This window comes from Natrix helvetica (genome assembly GCF_964273705.1).
Source record: "Natrix helvetica genome assembly, chromosome: 1".
Lineage (NCBI taxonomy): Eukaryota > Metazoa > Chordata > Lepidosauria > Squamata > Natricidae > Natrix > Natrix helvetica.
The window spans coordinates 57,424,901-57,445,119 of record NC_138548.1 but is presented as its reverse complement, the minus strand read 5'-3'; positions in this window follow the sequence as shown (position 1 = coordinate 57,445,119).

Genomic DNA, 20,219 nt, shown 5'->3' with positions numbered 1-20,219 from the left:
TACAGTTTGGTGGGATTAGTATCTATGCTGGACAGACAACATGGATGGATGACAAATAGGTAACAGAAATTGGAAAATTGTTAGGAAGGTCAGGTAGCAAAAAAAAAAACACAAAAAGGTACAGGAATGATCAAAACTGCAGAGGTTTAAATACAGAGTAAAAGCTGCTCCAGTGTGGAAATACAGTGGGCCAAGGAAGGAAACAGCAAATAAACATGAGTGCTTCCAATAAAACAACCAAATAATAAAGTATGGATTTGGGAAACACAAATGGTGAAGTCTACAAGCAATAACAATAGAGAACAGACTACAGGTTAGAAGTATCTCGTTTGCTGTTTACAGAGCCCTATGATTTAGCAGGCTGAGGATAGTACAAAAAACACATGCTTAGAATTAAAAGATTTCTGAACAGAACTAATGGAACCTGCATTTCTTCCACCGCAGCAATATTGCTTAGTTCCCTCTTCCAGTTTTTTAAAAAATTCTTAGTATAAGTTAGTGCAAGAAGAGAGAACAGTTTTGCTGTTGCTATAGCTAACAATTGGGGGGTCCACATAATTCCTTTTTCCTTTAAGGTTATATGCAAAAAAAAAGGGGGGGAGAGGAAAGGATTCTTTAGATCCCGATCTATCTTTTGCATACCCCTGGATGAGAATGTTGCAATGTGTAGAGAGAGACTTGGGTGTCTTAAAAGATGATATGATCATGGAAATAGCAGGGAAGAGAAACTATTTTAATTGTGGCACTGTAAAATGAATTTAAGAGAGGAATTTGACAAAAGGAAAGCTAGCAGAGAAGGGGTAACACTCGTTTAAACAAAATAAATCGACAATGTGCTTATTGATAAAAATTAATTGATAAAATTATTGCTGAAAAAGGAGAGCCAGACTTTGCAAATGAGATCAGTGAAAATGCTGGCAGATCTGGTGACTGAATGAGAAGAGAAAGAACAATAAGGAGTCAAATCAAAGGCCATCTTGAAGACGGAGCTTGCAAGATGTTGGGAAGACGATAACTCTTTCTTTGTGGAAATATTTGGAGCTAAGACTTCTGAGACGAGAAGCGAAACATCTTCAAAGAAAAACAAAAAATAAGTCCCATTGCCTTTTGAAAAAGCACCTCTGGGCCAACCATGACATGGATGATTGAGAATCTCCATAGACATGTGTTAGGGAAGAATCGGAAGGGCTTCTGTGTGCGTGGACACACACACACACATGCACGCACACACGCACACACACACACACGTCTATCCATGGGAAATAAAATGGCTTCATCTTTCAAGCAGGCTATAAAATCATTTGAGTTTATTTAACTTCTGGCAGTTTTTAACATGAAAATACTTGAATTCCATCTTTGAGATGTTTAAATTTCTTGGATGTTTTGACAGGAGGGTAGGGTCCTATCCCTGGATTAGTTCCTACAGTTTTCCTGGTAAGATTTCAGAAGTGGTTTGTCCTTTCCTGCTTCCTAGGGCTGAGAGAGAGTGACTGGCCCAAAGTTACCCAGCTGGCTTTGTGCCTAACTAGAACTAACACTCTCCCAGTTTCTAGTCTGATGCTCTAACCACTACACCAAACTCTTTTGTCGAAAGTAGTGATATATAATTTAAATATATATATAATTTATTTTATCAGATCTCAAAACAATATACAGTATACATAATATTGTAAAAACCTAAACTCATTTTCTAAATATGTTTATGTAAATGAATACAAATAATCAAACTTCACAATTTAAAAAAAAACTGATGTAAACAGAACAGTGGCAATTGGGAAGAAGGGAAGAATCATGGAACAGTAATTGAAAGGAAAATAAAGATTTTTTTTTCTTTGTAAATCAGCTCTCAGCTTTCCTTGATTTGTAAATCTAGAGTTTGTGCTCTGTCCTGTCTGCATTTTTTCAAAGGACACTGGCTGGAGTCCAATTAAAGACAGTCACATTTAAGTCCCATTGAATTTAAAGTGTTTTAACATAATTGCAATAACATTGACTCATTGATTCCAGTAGGACTTAAGCACAACTAACTTTAATTAGATTGAAATCATTATTTTTAAATTGGAAGGTATACAATGTATACAGTTTGAGCCTCTGGACAAATGAGATAATGCTTAGAAATGTGAATGTTAGCAAATTTTGCTTTGAGTTTTCCTCTAAGTAAATTTTATTTTTAGCTAATGTTTCTTATTTAATAAGTGAAGAATATATTATTTAATTTGTTTAAATTGATGCTTTTAATAACTAAGCCCTGTTTGAAGAAAAGACTTTATAAGATAGCCAATATGTTATTCAGATAAGTCAGTGATACAGTACATGGAGCCCAAGGCTCCATGTAGAACGTTCTATGTAGAATGTAGAAGTTCATGGCAGTTGGATGTCTAACTGGAAAGTACTACCTAACTGTAGGGTATAGATTATTTACTGGTGAACACTTTAATTACCTTTAAAAATTCTCTCAAACTCTATCACTTTGTTAATAATGGATTATGGAATGGAATCCCACACTAGGAACATAGAACAAGAATAAATTTGCAACAATACAGACCCCTCAACCACAAAAGTATATCTCAATTAAGTTTCCACAATGTGATGGTGAATATAATCAATTACTCTTTTAATTATTCATTTGTCTGATACTCTGCCTTTCCATCCTAGAAAGTGTACTCCATTACATATTCAATGCTAAAGCATTTAGATGATTTTTTTGGAGCCACAGAATATGTAACTTTGGCTAAAGTCAGAGATCCGAGGCATTTTCCAAGTTGAGGTAGCTGAGATGACTGTGGAAAATCATCTTTTCATTTCTGGGTTTCAACCACTGATATAATCTGGAGTTGTCTATAGCCACTGTGATTAGGAGTTACTGATAATTTATCATTGCTACCTTCTCCATTTCCTTGAGGTAAGCTTTTAAAATCTCAGTTCCACAATCATATGTAATTGGTGTACTGTATAAAATAAGACCTCTGAAGCATTAAGGTCACAGGAATGATCAAGTGCACTTACTGTTACAAAATATCCGATGTTTTTGATATGATGAATAGGTTTGTCTAACTGTACCCATATCTCGCTTGCACTTTGCTCCATCATCTCAAAAAATACTTTTGTTAGAAGAAGTTAAAAGTAGCCTCAAACATTTTCCAGTCTGAGCGAAACCAGGCATATACCATACTTTTGTTCCACTCCATCCAGGACACTGGCAGGCAAATCTTACTTCAGTTCTGGAGGTAGAGCAAAGTTTTCCACTTCATCTAAAAATAGGAGTCTATGTGACAAATACAGCTCTGTTGCCTTCCCCTTGACACCTCACTTTCCCAAAACCTTTGCCAGAACTGGTTGGCAATTATTGGCAGGATTCGAAAATAACAACAATAACAACAGACCTAGCCCATCATTTTCATCCCCCATCCCAGGAACAGTAATAAATACTGACAACTTCTCTTCAAAGGTGTAAGCATCTCTTGGTAGAAATTAATTGAGAAGAATTATGAGTAAGAGAAAAACGGCAAGATTCTTTATATGGAAGCACCATAATTGTGCAAAGATGCAGGTGGTTTTTTCTGCATAGAATGAAATGAGCGTATTGTGCAAACTACAAAAAGGCTACCAATGGTATGCCAAATGTTGCTGAACTGAGGTTTCCAGCCTTTCTCATTACTGACGTATGTTTCCTAGGAAGACTGGGAGTTGTAGTTCCAGAACACAGGGTGTTCCATAGTTCAGCAACTTAGTTAGGCACAATCCTCCAGTATAATGAAATTAAGCTATAGGTTTATTCATGACAATGCAATGTGATCTGTTTAGGACCAAACAACAACAACATCCTATTGAAGGATGAGGCAGATAGCACACAATATAGCATGTAACTTGGCTGCAGGTTGCTAGCAAGATGTATTTGGCAGAAAGAATGTAAGGTTTCAAATGTTTGAACTAAGTTTCTTTTAGAGAACTTTCAGTCATGGGGCATTTTAGTTTACAGAGCCAGTCCTGGGTGAAAGGCACAATATTGTACTGTAAAAATTAGAAAAAAACTATATCCTACTTCACAAGATTATTATGAAGAAAATAATGGAGAAGTATTATGTATTTTTCTGTGTGCTTTATATTTCATCCTTCTTTCAGATCATGAGTCTACATAGACTTCACCTACTCCAATGTTTCCTGATAACAACCCTGGGATGAGAATGAGTGACAGAATGAAAGCTACCCAGGGAGCTTCCATATCTCACCAAGGTCTTATCCAACATGCTGTTTGTTTTTCATCAAATAAATTTTGGTTATGCGCAGGAATTCTAAAATGTGCAGCTCGAATTTCTTTTGGGGGAAAAATATACTCAAAAACATGCCCCATTCTGGCATGATTTTCAGAAGCATTGGAGTCTGCATGAAAATGGGGCATGTCTTGGGTAGGCCTCAGTGCCCTAACAACAGAAAGGAAACAACCCCCTGGAAGGTAAGAAACGCCTAGCATCAATGTCTGGGCCTCAAATTCAAGCCCAGCCTCAGCACTGCCACAAAGTGCCCTTCTTCAGGATGGACTAGATATTTGGGGGGGGGGGGGGGTGTAGAAAATTATTTCTTTTTTGTTTATGGTGTGTGTGTGCGTGACACTACAGCAGAGTCAAATTAGGCATTTTCCGAATTTGCTTGGCCATCACTGATTTAGACTAAAGAAATCTATTGGGTCCCATTCATTCACCATCCAGCCCTTGCTATTTTTGACCAGATTTGAGATAAGGTAGTTCTGAATTTAAGGCCTGTGGACAGATTGGGGGTGAGGTCGTCTGGAGGGACACAGTTGAGATCTCATCAAGATCTGCCAGGCAGAGCGCTGGTTTGACAGCAGCCTGAGACTGGAAATTGAAAAACCTGGGTGAAGGCCACCACAAACCTCTTCTGTAAAGTGTCAGGAAATGTACTTGCATGCAGTGAAGTTCTTACCTTATAAGGCTGCCATATCTGGACTGCAAAACTCTTATACGCCTTTAGAGTTTACACTCTCAAACTACCTTAGAAGCAAAACATTTCCTGCTCTGATCTCCAGTCCTGACGTTACAGTCTCGACGCTTCCAGCCCTCCCTCCCTCCCCCCTCTCTAGCACAGCAACAGTCAGCTAACCGGCCGCTGAGCCTCCTGCCGCTTCCCTCCAGCAAGACGGGGAGGTTCCCCTTCCTATTTTCCAGCAAATTATTAATTGATGCTTTGCATTTGCCTTAAATGCTGCTAATCCGAGGGGGCTCCGTGCTTGCGGTTAACCTGCGCCGAAGCCGGAAATCGGTTTGGGGCGGGTGGAGGCGACCTCAGCAGCGGAGCGGCTGTAATTATTCCCCAGACAAATCTCTGCCAATCCAGAAGACCAGGGAAATCGCAGCCCATATTGCACGGCCTACCATCCCCACCCGTAAGGATAATTTGAGACTCAAATCCCAGCACAGACCTGCTACAAATTGCTGCAAATTAAGCTGATTTCGCCCGACTGAGGGATTTTCTGCTGCAGATCAAGCCTTCCTGAGAGTTGATGAGGCGGGGGATTAGGGAAAGGGCTGAAATCAAAGGGGTAGGACGAGGCGGGTGGCTGAGTGGTGGGATCAGAGGGAAGGCAGAGAAGGAAAGGCGGCAGATTGGCCTAGCAGTGAAAGTCCTGGCATTAGCATTTGATCGATTCTTTCTTTAATGACATTTTATTCCATTATCAAATTTATGATTAGCCTAAACAAAAATAGAAGGGATGCAGAGAAGACTTCGACATTAGGCTTATTTTTATTTTATTTTGTTTTGTTTTATTATGAAATCTTTCTCACTTTGCCAGTTTGGGCCCTTTTAAAAGAAAGACCATGTGAACCAATTCCCTCAAACCTCTGTATCTTGAATTTATTGGCATTTTGTCACAGGCACTTAAGGCTGCTGCAGTTTTCATTTATAGGAATGCAGTCAAAATGGTATTATTGGAATTATTTTGTGTGAGAGACTGTAAACTAAGCTCCTTCCTCTTTTTTGCATCTTTCCTGCAATAAACTCATTTTTCCTCTACTCTCAATAATTGTGTTTTTTAACTCAGAGTTGATCGTTGAGGAGTATTCTTTTATTTGCAAAATTATCCCACTATTTGCATGCATTTTTTATTATTTGAAAAACTTTGATAAACTTTCTTGACCAGAGATAACAGTATGATAAAAGTAATAAGTAGGTATCAATGTGTTATTTTTTCTATTCAATAATGTCTGATCCTCAGAGACTGCTTGGAAAAAGTCCCTGCAGTTTCCTTTGCAAGGTTTTTTTCAGAAGTGGTTTCCTTCTTAGGACTGAGAGAGAATGACTAGCCCAAGATCACCCAGGTGTCTTTGAGTTTAAGGTGGGGCTAGAACTCACAGTCCCCCAGTTTCTAGCTTCATGCGTTCGTCACTACATCAAATTGGCCCCCACATATTAAATAATCATGTCTTTATCATGCCGGTATTAGTATTATTCTACCTTAGAAAGTTATGGCTGTTCCAGCAGACTAAAAGCCAATTATTTTGTAACCACAATTAAGTCAATTCTATCCCCAATTCCTAATAAAGACATTATTTTATGTCTTTATCAGGAATAAAATCACTGTACTTTACTCAAAGGTCAAACATACGGAGTTTACAAGAATAAGACAAGAATTTACCCAAAGGATCAAATAAGCAATAAAGGAAACCATTTATTTTTTATTCTTTCCCATCTCAACTGTTTCCTTTACTTTTCATCTATTTTAAGAGAGATGCATGTTGCAGCTATTTGCAATTGCACCATTAAAGATTTTATGCTGTGCATGTTAAAGTTAAAAAGATATGTACTGAAAGTCACTATGAATGTAATCAACTTGATTTAATACTAATAGGAAACCGTAAATGGAATTTATGACTTTAAAATAAGTGATTTTTTAAAAAACACAAGTACTTTGTGCATAATGGGAAAAAATCTCAATCTGAAGAGTTTATTAGAGTCTAATCCCTCATCAACAAACAAAACCAGGGCTGCCCACCCAATAATCCGAACTGCCATTAAAATATTAAAAATAAATCTAATCGTCTCTTTATCCAAAATAAGCAACTTTTATATGGAGAGAAAATGTCTAACCCTTTTGAAAGAGAATTATTCCTAGTGTTGCAAATGAAATTCAGTCAGGAAATTGAAGCTGCATTTAAAATCAGATAAAGCAGTATAGTAAGAGATAAAATATAATATGACAAATTAAAAATATTCATTTAAACACACTGAATTTCCTCTAAAAATTGTAGTGTGGCAAAAGAGACTCCACTGAAATTCTTACTCTCTGCTTGTTCAAGGATGATTTGTTCTGGTTTAGAATTTAAAAAGCATGGATATGATACTGAAAAAAAATAGTTATCCAAACCTGCAAATGATTATAATCTTCTGAAATTCTATTCTTATATATTGCATGATATTTCCTTCACTGCTGGCATATGTTCACTGTTGATAATCCCTGGGAAAATCAAAGGGAGTAAATGAGCTTTGATGATCTTTGAGTGATAGAGATCTGCCCTCCAAACTCAGTTTAGATTTTGCCTGGGACTGTACTAATTGGGTGGAATCTTAGGTCAGCCTTTTTCTACATCTGTTGCAATACTGTACTATAATTGGCAGAAGTTCTTCCTACTCTTAGGTCTTGGGTTTTTTCATGTTTCACCATTTGAATCCAATGTTCAAGTGAACCTGGCAAAGCAGGTGCTCTACCTCTGAGTTATGTCTCTATTCTGCCATCTCAGTTTCTGTTTGATAGTGGGAGACTTAATAATGGCAGAGGTTTCTATTTGCGATCTAAGTATTAGTGTTCTTCCTGAAATGTGTAGGACATCCAGGTGCTTTGCTAACATTTCTGACAATGAAGTTGTAGGCTGTTCTTGCTGACAGTGATGATGTAGCATCTAGCTTGTCTTGATTTTCTTTCCTAACTTTGGCTGGACCTCATTCCTTAAGGAATCATAGTACACCCTTTCCCGTTTTTAAAGTTTTTCTTTTCTTTTCTACAACTCCTTACCAAATCAAACCAGCACAGAAAATAGCTGTGGGTTCTAAATTGTCTTTCATCTCTGAATTCTAGATGGTTAATAAGAAAATATAAAAACTAATAATTTTGTGATCTATATTAAAATATTTTATTTTATTGTTAAATTCTTTCATGATAATTAAATTTCCACTATGTTTTAGTCATTCTTTAACAGAGCATGAAAATTTGAATAAAAACATCTGTCTACAATTGCTTCTGGTATCACTTTTTATGAGAGATTGTTTTTTGCCACATTTGTTCACAGCCTTTTGCAGTTCTTCTCAAAACTGCATGTTTTGAAAAAGGTTGCGCAGTTCTTATTTGCTTTACCTCAGAAAAATGCAGCTAATAATAAGAATGAAAAACTAAATAATTTCCTCAAGAATGCCATTCAAATTCATAAATGGTTTTAAATGTTATTGTTTTTATTAAACAAACGATGCTGTTCTGTTCCCATCTTAACAAATTATTACTGTTGTTTTAGAGAGAATCTGCACCTCTTGACACCATGCAATTTTTTGCAATACCATAGATTTTTTTATTTGGTTAATTGTTTCATTCTGAAATTTTCAATTTTAGCTTAGATTTTAATTACTGTGGGCCAATTTGCAGTTGCTTCCTTAGGAAATATAATTGAAGGCCAATAGGCATAGTTTCAGTAATAAGTAGTAATATACAAGAGTATCTTCAATTGGGATCAATCACACCATTGTTGTGAACATCAAGTCTGTACCACTACAGTAACTTGAGGTGTATTTTGTGATGCTAAAAAATAATAATTACCTTGGGTTTAAATATTCACATAAGGGTTTGCAATTAAGCCCAATGGGATATTTGGCTTTGTACAATTAATATTTCTTCTCACAAAATTAAAATATACAGTTTAATTCCCAAATGTTAAAGCATTGTCAGGTACCGTTTGCAGAAATGGATAGAACCATTAAAGAAAAACAAATTCAAATCCACTAGTGTTACAGAAATATTTTAATGAAACTTAACAACACTATTAACAACTTAGGTTTTATTCTCAAGTGCTTTATAGTTCTCCTTGCATTAGCTATATGATAATGTAAACATCTGCAGTGATGAATATTTTATTTATGAATAGAGTACTTAATAGAATTATAGAATGGTAATTCAATATTAAATGAATTGGCTCAGTTTTTGAACTGTTGCCATGTTGGACATCAAGTTAACAGATCAATCTTCATGTGTTTTTATGTCATGTATAAAAAGATGTGAATTCTGTAATTGGCTATCTATCCTTTGTTAACAACATATTATTTTATGACAAAATTATAGTTACGTTTTTCTTCTCTTTCGCTTTATAAGCAAGGGAAAATCCTGAGAAAAAATAATCTATTAATATTTGATGTCAAACCTATGTGAGCAATTATCATATACCTTTGAATTTACTTCAGAAACTGCTTTGAGATAGAACAATTATGGTCAGAGAGACAATTTTAATTTAAAGTTTTAAAATAAATTTTATATTAATTATTTTTAATGTTTTTACTTTTAAGACCAATAATTTGTCTGAAATGGTATACTGCTTGACCAGACCTCCAAAGTTCCTTTCAACTCTGTTATTCTGTAAATGTAGTATAATTGCTAGGAACTGTACATTTTTGGAAGGCATACTACGTTTTATTAAACTAGAACTACTGTAGGTATAATATACACTTTCATTAAAAAAAGAATGTACACTAGAAAGCCTCCCTTTTATCCCATTAATATATTGACAGTAGGTAATAGTGCAGTCATTTATATCAGTTATGCAGAAAATTTAAACTTTTCAGAATATTTCACTTATAAGAACATAATTCAGTGTACTGTAGAATTATAGATATTTATATCTCAATTACTTTGACAGTCTGAAAGGTGTTGCAAATGTAGACCTTTTTGATTGAAATGTAATATTTTTTAGATATTCAGCTGTAATAGTTTGAGCTGCAGTTTTTAAGAAAAAGAATGGTTAAGAATATAAACAATTTCATTTTGCCCAATAATAGTTTTAAAAAACTTATTTAATTGTTCAAGCCATTTAGATGGAATATTGTTTTAGATTGAAATTGTGTGGTGAAATAGCACTATTCTAAGTAACAGGATCAATTCATTTATTTCTGTTAGAGTGGTAAATCTGGAAACATACTTCTTTTGGAAATTAAACGAACCACAAGTGGTAGATGGCCCTTATCTTTTCCAACCTCATAAGTTTGTGCAGCCACATATTAATGTGTTTATTGATTAATCCATGTAGTGTCATGCTATAACAATGATTTCTGTTAAATCCCTAAGTCTTTCTTTGGGATTTCTTGCTTGGTGACTTTTAAACTGTACAGTGACTTCTCTACCAAGTGAAAATGAAATCTGCATAACTATAGCATAGGCTTATTTGAACCCTACTTGAATTATTTTCCATAAGCAAATAGTTGTTGCTTTTAACTGCATCAAAGTTGTAAACAAAATCATGTATGAAAGTTACCTACACAACTATAATTCAAAGGCGCTTTGTGTATTTTTACACATTTATTTATTAATTGCACTTTTTATACTTACATTTTTGATAACGGTCAGTGTAAACTAGTTTCACATGCTAGCCACATAAAAATGATGCAAAGTGAATTTAAAAAACCAATTTCTGAACATTGAAATTAGATGAAAAAAAATTACAATCCATCTCTCTCCATGTAAGCTGCTTATTTTCTAGTACACAGAGAAAAAAGATATTTTGTATAATTGGAAGAAGGAATATAGAATATATTGAAGGTCTTTTAAAAACAATTTTAGAGGACAACATAGGAAAGATATTTCATTCCTGTAATTTTTTCTTCCCCGTTTTTTAAAGTAATAATGTCTATATTATATGATCAGGTTCATCTGGTGTTTGGTTTCCCAAATCTTGAATGACGCTATTGTATGGTATAATAAGAACTAAAATTAGATGGTGCCATTTATTATAAATGCTTCCTAAGTCTCTTTAGACATATTTAGTTAATTGGAAAGTTCTGAATTCAAAATAATATATTAGACTTATTTTGTGCTGCTATTATCTTGAATAAAAATGGTAGTATACCATATGTGGAAATTTGCATTGTGATGCCTTTTCTCAAGCTAATTTGATTCTATGGCATAATCCAGACTTTAAAATCAGTTTTAAACAACCTGCTTAAAGCTTTGGAGGAACTTTAGGTCAATTATTGGATGATAATTATGATTTATATGTTTGTTTGTTTGTTTGTTTTACTGCCTTTATTATTTTTCTAAATGACTCAAGGTGACAAACATACATAAGACTCTTTCCTCCTCCTATTTTTCCTACAATTGTGAGGTGGGTTGGGTTGAGACTGATTGGCCTAAGGTCACCCTGCTGGCTTTCATGCCTAATAATTTTCTGTGTTAACGAACAAATGTAGTTTATATGTTTCCACCAACTGACAGGAATTACAATGACAGTATTTACTAAATGACCCATGACCCGTTGGTTTCTTTCCACATATAATATAGATTGGAGCTATTCACCTATTAACCACTGGTACAGAGATGGGTTGCCAATTTTTTTACTATTGGTTCGGGCGCATGTACAGAAGCATCCGGGCAGGTGGGCGGAGCCTCCCACTGCCGCTACTACCGGTTCGGCCGGTCTGGATTGAACCGGCAGCAACCCACCTCTGCACTGGTATCTACAACTAGCTCTACCTCATCAGTAGGCATCCAGGTCCTTGTCTTTCCTTTGCCACCCACCACTGTTAATAGGTTTCAGTTTTTGGCCTTGGTTCCAAAGCCATCAATCACTACTTGCCCATCAAGCCTTTGCCATTAGCTGATTGGCACAGGGCCACAGGGAAGTAGGAAAGATGGATATATATTGTATCCTCCTCCCATCTTCCCTTGGCCACACAGTCTACATGATCTGGGAAGTATAGTATAAAATCATGTTCATATAACCAGAATTAACTGCAGTAATGCTGCAGCTGCCACAACTTTGCAAATACAACTAGTATAAAGATCCTTAAATTTCAATTTTGCAGACCTGGCAGGAGGTTCACCATTTCGCAGGCCAGGAAGATTCATAATATCAGTCCCACCAGACAGATCAAGCCACAAAATATTTTTTTGTATCCATAGGAAGACTAAAATTACTTTTTTTGAGAGGGGCTATAAAAATAGAATCTTGCAAGTTTGTACTGTACTTCCTCCCCCCCCTTTTTTTAAAATCAACTTATGAAGTAGAAAGGTCTCTGTCCAAGTCATTGTGCAGTTCTTGGTGCTCTCAGGTTTGGTCGTTTTCTTGCAAATGTTTCATTACCCAACTAGGCAGAAATCTTCAGAGCTAGCCTAGATAACTAGTTAACAATTACCCAACTAGGTAAACATCTAACTGAAGATGTTACCTAATTAGATAATGAAATGTCTGCAAGAAAACAATTAAGCTCAGAAAGCATCAAGGACTCCATCGTTCAATGCTGAACTGCATAAATACTCTTCTATTGGCAATCCATTTCCTTATACTTTCTGGTGGTTTGAATGTCAGTTAAGTTTTTCTTTGTTGCTTTGATCATGAATCTGGTGTATCTCTGTCAGAGTCATCTTCTTTAGGGACACATGGCAACAGAAAGGCTGGTGGTTGAAGCATGTTGATCCTCCAGCCAGAAATGACAGATTGAGGTGCTACAGTGATGAATTTGGGCAGGAGAAGTGTAGTTGGACAAAATGTCAGACTTGCCCAAGCCCTGCAGTTGCTGAGGGATAGACCTTCTGCACATGCAGCCAAGTAACTATCCATCTAGATCTAGATCATCTTTTCACAAGGTATAAATGGAATGAAGCTTGACTGAAGAAAGGAAAAGAGAACAGGTAAAAATTAATTTTCACATGGAAAACATCAAGAAGCAAGGGAGAGAAACATATAGAACTATTAAAAATATAGACAGCTTCTGAAAAATGTCTGTAAGGGGAAAAAAAGATAAGACTCTGAGCAGATTATAGCACAAGTGGTCTTAAACCCATTGAATATGCATTGTATTATGATCACTTTCTTTATTTTGCTGCTACAACTGCCCTGTAACTAATTTTCAGCTAATTTTCAACTCAGTACAAGATTTAGAATTCCTATTGGCTTTAATAAAAGTTAACGAGTGAGTAAAAGAGATGTATGGGTTCATGGTTTGAGTTTTTATGTCATTGTTAGTGGGCATTTTTGTTTCTTTCTAGCGTTTTCCTGCAAGTGCAGCGTCTTTTTTTCCTTTTTTTTTCCACCAACCAAGTATTGATTCATTGGTTGTGACAACAATTCACCATCCTAATGTCATGAGCCAAGACAGAGTAACTGGTCTGAAGTTACTCAGGTGGCTTTCATGCCTTAGGCAGGACTAGAACTCATACTCTCCTGAATTCTAGCCTAGTTAGCAAAGCAATTAAATAGATGTCTTTGCTAGCCATATCCAAAATGGAACAATGGGAACTGAAAGAGCTTATAAAATACTGTCCTTCGAATCTCTCTCAACTTGTTGGCTTCTAAAATTTGGTGGCTAAGTGATGGAAATTGATTCTACCATAATATATACAGAACGTAAGTTTACAGAAGGGTGTATTATTGTTTTTAATAATAATAATAATAATAATAATAATAATAATAATAATAATAATAATAATAATAATAATAATATTGAATTTATTAGCCGCTCCCTCTCCACACAGGACTCGGGGCGGCGTACAATAAAACATATAAAACATAAAAACATATGTGCAAACACATACACACATATACAAAGACAAACATGCACGGAGGAGGTAACAAATTACATCACATTAGGAATGTTAAAAATCATCCATTAAAATACCCCATTAATAATAACACAATTTAAAATTCAAAAGGACTGTCAGGAGGAATAAGAAAAAATTACGGTTGAGCCAGGCCAGATAATTGAAAGAGGTGGGTCTTCAGCTGTACACGGAAGGAGCGGAGATCGGAAGTAATCCTGATGTCACGGGGGAGGTCATTCCACAGGGCTGGGCCCATCACAGAGAAGGCTCTGCTCCTGGGTGTCGCCCCCCGACACTGTTTAGTGGACGGCACCCGAAGAAGTCCCTCTCTGTGTGAGCGGATTGGTCGTAGGGATGTATGGGGCAGGATGCGATCCCGCATGTAACTAGGTCCTGTGCCATGAAGCGCTTTAAAGATCGTAATCAAAACCTTGAAACGCACTCGGTAGACTACAGGAAGCCAGTGCAGCTCGCGCAGGAGAGGTGTTACAGGGGAGTATCTAGTCCTCCCCATAATCACCCGCGTGGCCGCATTCTGGACCAACTGCAGTCTCCGAGTGCATCTCAAGGGAAGCCCCATGTAGAGAGCATTGCAGTAGTCCAGGCGAGACGTCACCAGCGCATGGGTGACTGTGCGTAGGGCATCCCGGTCCAATAAGGGGCGCAATTGGCGCATCAGGCGAACCTGATGGAACGCCCCCCTTGCCACGGCTGTTACATGGTCATCCATGGACAGCCGGGCATCCAGGAGGACGCCCAAATTGCGCACCCGTTCCACGGGGGCCAGTTGCTCGCCCCCAATGGCCAGAGATGGAAGCAACTGGTTGAACCGGGGGGCCGGAAGCCACAGCCACTCCGTCTTGGAGGGGTTGAGTTTTAGTCGGTTGCCATCCATCCAGACCCGTACGGCCTCCAAACACCGGGACATCATTTCAACGGCCTCGTTGGGGTGGTTCGGGGTGGAAATGTATAGCTGAGTATCATCAGCATACAGATGATATCCCACCCCAAAACCACGGATGATCTCGCCCAGCGGTTTCATGTATGTGTTGAACAGGAGAGGCGAGAGCACCGACCCCTGTGGCACCCCACATGTGAGGGGGCTCAGGGTCGATCTCTGCTCCCCTGCCAACACACGTTGCATCCGGCCAGAGAGGTAGGAGCCAAACCACCGTAAAACGGTGCCCCTGGCTCCCAGCCCCTCTAGCCGGTGCAACAGGATACCATGGTCGATGGTATCGAACGCCGCCGAGAGATCTAATAGGACCAGGATAGAGGAACAACCCCTATCTCTGGCCCTCCAGAGATCATCAACCAACGCGACCAAGGCCGTCTCCGTGCTGTGCCCGGGTCGGAAGCCGGACTGGCGCGGGTCTAGATAATCATTCTCCTCCAGGTGACGTGGAAACTGTTGTGCCACCACACTCTCTACAACCTTCGCTAAAAAGGGAAGGTTGGAGACTGGACGATAATTGACTAGCTCCGTTGGGTCCAGAGAAGGCTTCTTGAGCAGGGGCCTCACAACCGCCTCTTTCAAGGCGGCCGGCAGAAACCCCTCGCCCAACGAGGCGTTCACTAGGCCCAGGAGCCAGTCGCGTGTAACCTCCCAGGATGCCAGTACAAGCCAGGAGGGACACGGGTCCAATAAACATGTGGTAGGTCGCAGACGTCCACGCAACCTGTCCAAATCCTCGATGGCAACCGAGTCAAACTCCTCCCAGAATGGTCCCTCAAGACTCGCCTCGGGCGCCTCCACTGGACCACTGAAAGGGGCCCATCCCATCCGGATTTGAGCGACTTTGTCCTGTAGATATTTCCCAAACTCCTCTGCTCTGCCCTGTAAAGGGGCTTCCCGCGGCCTCTCAAACAAGAGGGAGCGTGTCACCCGAAACAGGGCGGCAGGGCAGTTATCTGCGGACGCAAAAAGAGCGGCACAATGTTGACGTTTGGCCGCTCTTAATGCCACAAGGTACGTCCTCAAATAGGCTCGTGCCTGTGCTCGGTCAAATTCGGAACGGGAGGATCTCCAACGACTCTCTAGGCGTCTCTTGTGGCGTTTCATCACCCTTAGCTCCTCGGTGAACCAAGGGGCCAGGGTGGTTCGTCACCGCAGGAGAGGCCGCAAAGGCGCCACTCGGTCTAGGGCCCCGGCAGTCGCACTATTCCATGCGTCTACCAGGTCCTCCACCCGGGGGCGGGTCAGGTCTACAGGAGGTGGCCCAAGCTCCGTCTGGAACTTATCTGGTTCCATCAGGCGCTTGGGGCGGAACCATCTAATACCTTCCGGTTCCGCCTCCCCGCAGCGGGGGGTAGCACCAGGGAAGTCAAGTCGGAGAAGTGAGTTATCTGACCATGACAGGGGAATAATAGTTGAATCCCCTATTCCCAGATCACTCGTCCACTGGCCAGAGACAAAGACAAGGTCCAGCGTGTGGCCTCCCTCGTGAGTAGGGCCCTGAATTAATTGGGTCAGGTCCATGGCTGTCATGGAAGCCATGAACTCCCGAACCCCCTCAGACGCTTCTCCCATCGACGGCAGGTTAAAATCCCCCATCACTAAAAGTTTGGGGGTCTCAACCGCCACCGATGAGATCAGCTCGAGGAGTTCAGGCAGGGCCACTGATGTATAGCGAGGAGCCAGGTATACTATCAGCAGGCCCAACTGCCTCCCTGGGCCCCATCTCACGACAAGGGACTCACACCCGGATGTCTGCGGCATAGTGAACTCTCTCGGCTCCAAGTCTTCCCGGATAATCACTGCTACCCCACCGCCCCTTCCCTGGACCCGAGGCTGGTGAAATGCTCGATAACCTGGCGGGCACATTTCCACGAGGGGTAGGCCTCCCTCGTGGCCCAACCAGGTCTCAGTTATTCCTGCGAGGTCCGGCTCCCCCTCCAAAATTAGATCGTGGATGAGGGGGGCCTTATTGACAACGGACCTCGCATTGCATAACAACAGTCTCAGGCCTTGGGTCTGTAGATCCTGACCACCTAGTATGCAGGGGTTGGTACAAACGACCGAGTATGACCAAAAACCCCGGTCTCCCAACCGACTACGCGCTCTTGATCTGTCCTCGCACCTGCCCCTCCCCACGACCGTTGGTATCAAAGAGCCCTGCACAGGAATGCTATCTTCCCTCTCCTCCCCCACTCCGCTCCCTCCTCCTTCGACCACACCTAGATGCCTGGCTCTACCATCACTCCTGACCTGGTCCCCCCCCCATCCCTGGAACCCCTTACAATTTTTAAAAGACAATTAATTAAAAACCCCTCAGTGTGCACTTCCTCCACCTCTCTGGGTTAATAAACCCGTCCTCAAGGTGGGCCCTTGAAAGGGCAGGAGGCCATAACTGCGATAGGGGGGACTCTCGTAGCTGTAGCAGGTCTAGCCTCGTATATAACATATTGGACAGGGCCAAGTTCATCAAGTGGGAGCTGTCGATGTTAATATGCGTTAGCAGCCGCAATTCCCACTAAGGGGATAATCCTGGCAAGGGGGTAGTCCTGGCAAGGGGAAAGGCAGATGGAGATAGTCCACATCTAGATGGAAATGATGGGCTGATGGAAATAAAATAGCCAGCTGGTGAATAAAAGGCTGCAGCTAAGGGGTAGTTCGTAATGGGCGGTAGGGCAGGTAGCCCATAATAAGTAGGTGGTAAATGAGTGGGGGGGGCGGGTAGTAGTGAGCACAGCAAAGTACAGGGTCAGACCTTCTGCATGGGCCTCTGATGTTCCAAAGCCTCCGTTCCATGGCCTGCCTTTATTATAAATAGTCCTCCGTCCATTTGGCCACCCACAGTCGTTGTTATTGGGCCCGGGGGGGGACCGGGGGGGCTGCATCGGCCTCCCTGCGGCCTCCCTGCAGCCCTTCTGCCGATCTTTCCACTTTCCACTTCCTCCGGCGCCTCAGGCCTCACACAATTCGGGCCGCTCGGCTCTCCTGGGTCGCCACCATCTCTCTGTAATACTTTCAATGCTTTCAATGCTTTCAGTCAAACAGACCACCGCCGCCGTCCTCCAACCTCCTCCAGCCTCCTCCGCCCCCTCCACTCAGGCCTTTACTGCCTTTACCGCGTCGCCGCTCCGCCGCTCCGACTCAAAAACGCCAGCCGCCATGCCGGCTCAAAAAACGCCAGCCACCATGCCGCGCCAACCGGCGCACTATCCTCCTCCTGCCCGGCTGTCCGACCGACCTGACGGGCCAGCCTGGAGCCGGGCAGGGGCCAGAATGTTCGGCGTCAGAAATCCCGACCCTCGAGCTGGAAATGAGGGTCGGCAGCATCCCGCCCGTCAAAGAGCCCTCCGCATTAAGCGGAGCTCAGAGGCAGTCCTCCATTCCCTCCGGAAGCTCATCCTCTGAACATTTTATTATTGGAGTTGTTCCATGTTTCTACCTAAAATATGATTGATGATGCAATAGTGTGGGATTTATAATTCATCCCTCTGGCAAATGTATTCCAGTAAAATAAGTTTACAATGCCCACTTGAAGGAGATGAGGTGGTTCTTAAATATGATAGATCTCCATCTCTCTCTCTCTCTCCCCCCCCCCCCCCACACACACAATTTGTGGTCATAAGATCTTCTATTTTCAGTCAACCCTTTATATTTAGATCTCATGAGTATAGATCAAAAGATGCAGATATGTGAACTAATAGAAGACATATGATGTCCCTCCCTCTCTCCCTCCCTCCTCCTCCTCCTCCTCCTCCTCCTCCTCCTCCTCCTCCTCCTCTTCTTCTTCTTCTTCTTCCTTCTTCTCCTTCTTCTCCTTCTTCTCCTTCTTCTCCTTCTTCTTCTTCCTCCTCCTCCTTCTCCTCCTCCTCCTCCTCTAATCAGGATTGATTCCTGGAGATTGCTTGGACAAGAACCTATGGTTTTCTTCACAACATTTCAGAAGTGGTTTGCCATTCTCTTTATTTTAGGGCTGAAAGAAAGTGGCCAGCCCAAGGTCATCCAACTGGCTTTGTGCTTAAGACAGGATTATAATTTACAATTTCCTACAGACTCTCTTATATACCATAGCTGCATTTAGAATTTAGTCATACTTGAGGAAGCCAAAGGCCTGTACATTGTTGACTACTTAATGGGAATCTCTGCCTTGAAATTACTGGTAGCTGGATATGAATGATTAATTGGAAAATGGGACATGCAGTTGAAAAGTTTGTTAGTGGTGAGGAAAAGATATGTTGCCAATAGGAGCAGATAAACTGTACGAAGTAAAAGTAAATATTGTCAGAGGGGTATAGGTGCCTAGGGTTACCCTAGGGGCCAAAATTTGTTCTTCAATCTTAAAAAAGCCAGACCTGGTATTAGGGTACTTGTATGGCCAGAATTATCTAGGATTATTCATAGATGGAACCATGGGGAGGGGGGGCACAGAGCAGCAGGCAGATGCTAGTGTGATAACTAGTATTGACTAAGCGTACTAACTAAGGTGAAAGTTATAAGATAGCAAAGAGATATTTAAAAAGCTCTTATTTTTTGCCATCTAATAGTCATCTGGATTTTTCACTGTAGATCTATTAGCAATAGCACCCACTTAACTTGCCTGCAGTGCTTCATACAACCAAAGTAGAATTCTGTTGTTTCTCCTGAAAACAACTTGTGGGTGCAATTCATGAGCACTAGAACAAATGAGTTCACCTTGGTTTCTGAGTAAGTCTCCTATATGGGCCCTGTATTGGTGCTGGAAGGTGTGAGGTGAGGGAAGGATGGTGCAAGGTAAGCAATTTATATGGATTGCCAACTATTGCATCTTTCTAATTTCTATACAACTTTATAAAATCTTTGGGCATATTTCTAATACAAATGAAGTTTTTAGTGTGACTTCAAAATTTTTGCAAAGCAATATCTTCCTATGCTGTCATTGCTTTATAATGTGGATTAGATATTTCACTTATGGATGAAAGATTCAAAGTCATTTCAATGAGAGAAGTTGCTTTTGTGTAGGAAATAATATGAACCACGTAAGTAGTTTCTCACATATGGTAGTAGACATTTATTTAATAGACTTTGTTCAAGCAAACTTCAGACTTAACAGTCAAAATTGCTGGATCAGAGTTCTGTCCAGATTTCAGACAATAATAGTATTATTCATTATTTAGCAAATCAGTCTGGATAATATTCATTGCTTACCCATTGCCCATTATAAATAAACCAAAGTTTCTGGTGGCACTCCAAAAATCCCATTCACCAACTAATAGATATTCATCTTTAACAGACAAAATAGTTCTCCATTCATCTGTGAAATTCTGGGTTTACTGTAAAATGAATGCATAGGTAAACTAAAATTCCACACAATTCCAACAGGAAAATTGGCATTATAAAGTAGCTCATAATGACAAGGAACAGATAAAACAGTTTTCAAAAATGTTGATACAATTTAAGCATTAAGAAAGAGAAAGCAGCTCAAAGATC